Below are 7,326 nucleotides of genomic sequence, written 5' to 3'. Positions count from 1 at the left end.
TTAGAGAATTTGAGGTAATGAAGTAATTATTGGCTTATAAAAATGAAGTAACATGCGTTGAGAGCAGGTATTTGACCGCAAGTTTTTAATTGACGGAGTATAAATAATAATAAATAATACACCGTAATAAATTAATCCTCCAAATGGAGCAACATTTAAAAAAATAGCTCCACAACGGACAATAATCGAATTTGAAAACCCCGTGTATTCAAAATTGAAATAGCATAGAATATAATTATTTTTCAGCGAAATTTATAATTTCAAAAGAGAAGGGAGAAATGTGGGAGATAGACGTTTGGTGGCTTAAATTAAGAACCTCCGGTTTCTTAGTACGAAGCTCTAACCACCCTAGTTGTATGCTCTGGTCCAGGGAGAGTCAGGAAGCCTTTTATAGTGGCCGCCACAATGACCCATAACGACATACATTCGATTATCTTAAAAGTTATTAAGAACTAGAGAAATAAGCAAAAAAGGAAATAAAAATTAACTAGCTCCTGCCTAAGCTATTGGGACCATATTTTCCAAATTTCAACCTATTGTACCATTTTAATTAGAAATCAGTATGTCATGGTGTATTATTGCGGTGGTCATTATATAAAGAAGGGGTTTAAAGTTGCAAGTGACCAGGAGGGGGTGAAAACATTTTCTCCTACCTACTAATTTTATACTAACACGAGTTTTAAAATTCTTTTTTTTTGTTGCAAAAAGGCCATATAATAGAATAAAAAAAATAGATAGGTAACTTTAATTCAAATAAATGAAAAGTTCCGCAAAACGTCTAAAAAAATTACCATATTTTTTAAAAGAACAGAGTGGTGTAGCACTAGTTGCTTTCTCTTTTCTTCCTTACAGATTTAGTTAAAGAGATAAACTGTGCTTGCGTGGAACTAACTAAGCAGTCGAAATCATTGTGCTTAACGGATTGTACCATACCATCATCTTGGAGAGCAAATGAAATTATCGAACATCTGAAGTGCTTTTCGCAGCCCTTTTCTTTTAAAAAAAGCAAAAACAATTATTAAGTTCTTCATCTCAAAGGCGGACAATCTAATTAAAACTTACCAGATCCAGACAATAACGAATTTCAAGATATCTAGTTATAACGTAACAAACCTCTCTAACTCATAAACAAGTTTATAAACAGTTAATTCAATAATTCTCTGGTAAATACCAACCTAAATTGATTATTTTAAAGGTTGAGCAGGATTCAACGAAGATCTCTAAAAGTATTTTCGATCTTAGTATAATACTTGTTTTCAATACTTAAAGGATTTGTACATTGTACACCCATATTTGTATATTGTATACGTATAAATGCATAATGATGTTGATGTATCAATACTGTTAATAATATTACGTACAGTGTGAGAAAAAAAATGAAAGGACCACCCTGAATAACTTTTGAACTAATGTTTGGATCTTTATGTTCTAGGACTCAATGTTTTTAGAAGATAACTGATTAAGTAGTGCTATAGACAAATATGCTAATTAATTAGAGCAGACGATATTTTGAGTCGCGAAATAAGACACAGAAACGCACTTCCTCTGAATAAATATTCCCTTCTTTTGATAGATTTAGATTTCGGACCCTAAAATATAGGGGGTAGCAACAATCCTAAAAATGTAGTCCGAATAGTTTGTTCTGGAGAACGATCCAAAGTTTGGATTCCTTAATGATAATTTCACTTTTTGCGTATTTCGTCATATCTCGAGAACTCTTTAAGTGCATTAAAAAAATTTGGCACACAATTATAAAATTTATTTATCCAAAGATAATTACAAGCAAAAAATAACTTCATGCAAACATTTATTATTTTATTTAATAATACTAAAACAAAGTTTAAATAATGAGGTATAAATTTTTTACACCATTTTAAAACTATAATTTTTCATATTAAAACACAAAGTTTGAGCGAAATCTGTCAAATAATTCGTGGGAAATCACATTTTAAAAAAGTCTTATATTTAAAATTGTACTAATTAATTAGCGTATTTGAAATCTCATCCTCAAATCATTAAGATTGAATCTTATATCATGAAGATCCAATTATTGTATTCAAAATTATTCAGGGTGGTCTGTTTATTTCTTTGCGCACTGTACATGAATAATTCCATTTTTAGTTTAGCTTACTCGTTACTAATCTTATGAAAGAAATGAAAATGTTAAAAATGGTTCTAGATATTTGAGCTTAAAATTTATTTCGGAACGAAGAAAAAACCCACAATTTTACTACATTTAAAACACTCTATAAAAATAGAACTTTTAAATAAACTCATTTGATAATTAAAAATTGTAATATTTTTTTTTTCTGAAATTTAAATAAAATTTTTATACGCAAATTCCTTCAAACATTTATTTTGCGGAGTTGTAAGAAAAAAAATTCTGAAATTAAAATCATTTCCACTTATTTATTAAAGAAGACATACACCAAAGAGCCATTACATTATGACCACCCTCCATCTATAACAATGGGCTCGCCCAGGTTTTCATGGTTTCTTGCCCAGGAGCAGTGTTTTCAGGGGACACATTAGGACCAATAATCCTCATGGCACAATCCCTGACGTCTGTAAGCTACTTGAACATAGTTGCAGACCAGGTTCACCCATTCATGGCAGCAGTTTTTCCTGCGGGGGATGGTGTTTACCAACAGGATAATGCACCATGTCATAAGGGTCGAATTGTCGAGGAACATTCCAGTGACTTTACAAGTCATTTTTTAGCCCCCAAATTCAACTGACCTTAATCCAATAGAGCATTTGTTGTCCTACTTGGAAAGCCAAATTCGTGCTGCCACGCTACCCCCTTGCAATGTGAGGGAATCGTAGGACCAGTCGGTGAGCTCTTGGTACCAGATACCTCAGACTACCTATCAGCACCTTGTGGAATCAATGCCACGGCGGGTGCTAGCAGTTTTGAGGTCTGAAGGTGGTCCTACATGTTATTAGCAGGGTGGTCATAATGTAATGGCTCTTCGGTGTATATTCATGTGTATCTATCTGAACAAAGAAGGGAAATATAACATTTAAAAATGATTTTATTGGCGTCTTAGACTAAATTTTATTTTAATATACTATTATTAATCATATACAGAGAAAAAGTATGGTCAAAGCAACTGAACTATGGTAAAATTTACTGTATTTCTGCTTCTATTGGAACACCAAAAAGCTCGGTAATTTTTATCGAAGTTCTTTTGTAAAGATTTTTGAAAAATTAGCAATGATAAAATGTGGTTTTAAAATAAGTAATTAAATTTGGTCAATGAGATAAAGCTTGGTAATTTCATCAAGACACCTTAGAACATGCTGTGAAAACTATTTATTCGGTTAAATTTACTTTTCAGTTTTGTATTTTTTACTAAATATTTGATTATTAGAATTATTACTTGGAAAACCAGAATATCTGGTTAACTGTTGCCATATAAACGAAAAAATTACGAAACGAATGTTTTAAATACCGTATAGTTAAGTTTTATTATCTATAATTACCAGAAATGCCATGACCATACTAAATGGTACTTTTTCGATAATTTTTTTCTCCGTGTACAAATAGTGCAAGTTTAACGAAGCATTATAATATTCAATTTTATAATAATTAATTATTTTAATTAAAAGCAAGGTTGGATAAATAAACAGAAAAAAACAATGTGGTACAGTGATTTGATCAATATAATTTGTAAACGTATAAAAACATTTCTTAATACTTTCATTAAGAAAAATCTATGCTTTCATTAAATAAAATTCAAATGAAATGTCATTTTCCGAAATTATTTAAATCTTAATTATTTTTAATTGACGTAATGCAGTTGATGACAAATCTACGATAATGTTTTTTCAGATTCATTACACTCAAAAAGCTTGAATTTTTCAAGATTTTATTATTTAATTCTTTTTATTCCACATATTAAGATCAGAAAATATCATTTTTATTTTATTCTTTTTTCAAAAAGGAAAAAGAAAAAACACGTACTATCGATTCAATAGAAGGACTCTATTCTTAGTCACGAAAAGTACTCGTGAAATTGGGCGCAGATATGCAAATTTATTAAATTTGTTTAAATATGATCTGACACAAGTGATAAAAGAGTAAAAAGTATCTGATAAAAGAATGGAAAGGTTAATTTTACTTTCAGGTTTCTAGTTTCAATTATAATAAAGTATATGTACTTTGAGATATTGAAAAGGTTATGTTCTCTAGTTAAAATTTAAACCATGCTAAAATTATGCTACAATAAAAATATTGTATTTTTATTGTAATTTTAGCATTTAAATTAATTAAAAAGCTATTTAAATTGTGAACACTGCAGATTGTTTTTTTAATTATTTGTTTTCCATTTTCATATGGTGATTAACTGTAAACATAATTTTTATGTTATTGGCTATGAGTACAGTGGAAAAGGGCTTTAGACAAAGTATAAAGTATGAGATTTATTATATATTTTAACCATGTATAACTCTGATTTCCAGATTAAAATTGAAATTCCGGATTAAATCACCATATAAAGTACCAACATCATCCATATTACCCAATGTATCGTAATTTTTACAGTAATAATTTAATTAGTGTGATTTAGTAATTTTACGGTAATTATTATGGTTAAAATTGCGGTACATCATATTTTTTGTTCAGATAAAACTTTATTTTTACAGTTTCGTATACAATGACAAATGCTTGCGTATGATAGTTTGATATGGCGAATATACATTAATCGAGAAGAATGGCACCGAGCATTATTTTTTTTCGCTTTCTTTTCAAAATGTTATTGAGTTGATACCCTTATTTATTTAATAAATGAAATTTTTTATTAAAATATTTATGCATTAATTAAAAGATGAACGAGATGCAAGCCATAGTTTTTTTTAACTAACAACAATATAATACTTTATTAATGATGTGCTTTTATAGGATTAACAGTTACATTTTTTAGGTTACTCAGCATCATGTGTCATGCTGTATCATAATAAATCGTAGAAATTACTACTACAAGGCTTATTTAGTTGCTATGAATAATACTCGATTGGAAAAATGATCAGTATAAAAAAAACGGGTAAGGCTCCTAAATTTTTAAAAAAAACGGTGTAGTTAATACCAGGTAATGGCTCTTTACCTTAAAAAACATTAAAGTAGGGAATACCGGATAATGGCCCACACATCTTTGCTACGATTTTATCCCACTGAATCTGGTTATGTATATATATATTTCCCCTACACGGCGACAAAAAAAGCCTCCTTACAACTCCCCGAATGGCAACGCTAGAAAATCGACCAGTGATTGCCGCTAAAAATGTCACATGCCAAATCTAGCGGAGATGGCTCAACGTATAGCGCTTTTAAAAACGGAAACTGAAATAACCTTAAGCTAGGCGGAAGTGAGTAGTCTTTGTCGATGGATCTCTATTTTAGTATTTTGTCGAAAGCGCTTTTTTTCACAAATTTATTAGACGATTTTTGATTTATATCACGAATTTATTTGTTTTATTGTTGTTATTAGTTATTCATTGAAAAATGAGTCTCAGTCGTGCTGTTACGCTTTAAGATTTTATACTATAGCACATTTCTAATAGGTTTAACGAATTACATGTCATTTATTTGAATTAAAATTTATTTTAATGACTTAGTATTTACTAAAAAGATGTTTTTTTTTTAAAAGTTGTTATATGGATTGAATGATTGTTTTGAATGCTTAGAATTTTGTGTATTTGCAATGTACCTAAGTTAGTAGTGAGCGAAGCGAGCTTTGTTTGCGAAACAAACCATATAAGATTTCGTAGCAATTTTCGGGGGATGGCGAGCATCAGCGAGCAGGGGGCGCAGCCCACTAGTTATTAATAATACGTGGTAATAGTAAAAAATTATTCCTATCTTACTGAAGAAAACAGAACAAGATTAAATTAATAAATAAGACATGATCATACCAGTGATGGGGGTGAAATAACCATATTTCTTCCTTGTCAGTTTACCGGCACTGTATGCAATTTTTAGGTAGAAATATTTAATCATTTCTTATTTTGCCGTTCGTATTTTGACGTTCTATACTATTCGGAATTTGTTATTTTGGCAGGAAAATTTAAATTGCTCACTAAAAATTATGATAATTTTACACTTTAAATTATCACTTTAATTATCACTTTAAATTATGATAATTTTAAAGTTAATTATTTTCCAAAAGAAAAATGATTCAATAAATTTTTAGAATATTACATTTACCGATGAAATAATAAATTCTAAATGAAATATTTAAAACGTATCTACATTACCTTCAAAGTGTTATATATTTTTTATAATATAGCACACAGACATTTTAAAAACATATGAATGATGTGTGTTATAGGAGTAATGAAATATTTCTGAATCAATAACGGAGACAGATATTTATCCTTGTGTAGGATATCAGGTTAATAGGTATGAAATTGTTCTGATTGCATATAGTAAACTATATCTGGTACTATTAACTCACAGAAATTAATGCCTGGCATACATTTACGTTATAACTGATATACATTTGCAATATAACTGACATACATTTATGTTATAACTGATATACATTTGCAATATAACTGATATACATTTACGTTATAACTGATATACATTTGCAATATAACTGACTTACATTTACGTTATAACTGATATACATTTACAATATAACTGACATACATTTACGTTATACAGAAAGAAAAATATATAACAGCAATCATTAAGTGAAAACAAAAATTGGTTACAAGCAAATATTTTAGTGTTTTAAATTCTATGTTTTTTTATTATAGATCTAAATGTTGCATTACTTATTTTAAATATCTCAATGGAATTACATATATTATTTCCCCAAAAATATAATTAGTTTCTGATAAAAATTGCTTAAAAAATAAAACATAATTTTAATTATTTGATGCCTAATTTACCTAATTTGACCTAATTTACTGATAATAGCAATTCAATATCTAACTATGTGTAATATAAAGTAATATATATTTAAATAAAAAAATGATTTAAAAAGTCATTATTCAAAACTATGAATTGCAATTTTGAAAAGATAATATTTTTTGAATAAAATATTAACAAACAATTTATTATATTGGCAAATAATTCACTATTTTCTTCCTTGAATGGTATTTTTGAGCAGAGAATGTTTTTTTCTAAATGATAATAATTAATTCATTACATCTTAAAATAATACAGAATATATAAGTATCTGTGAGGTATATTTCAATTTTTAAAAACTTCAACCTTGAATGGTATATTTCAGTTAAGAACATTTTCTTAAAAAATATTAATAAACAATTTCCTATACATTCAAATAATGAATTGTTTATGGAATATATATATATATA

Source organism: Parasteatoda tepidariorum, chromosome 2, assembly GCF_043381705.1.
Source record: "Parasteatoda tepidariorum isolate YZ-2023 chromosome 2, CAS_Ptep_4.0, whole genome shotgun sequence".
In the NCBI taxonomy this organism is placed as follows: domain Eukaryota; kingdom Metazoa; phylum Arthropoda; class Arachnida; order Araneae; family Theridiidae; genus Parasteatoda; species Parasteatoda tepidariorum.
Note: the sequence above shows the minus strand (reverse complement) of the source record.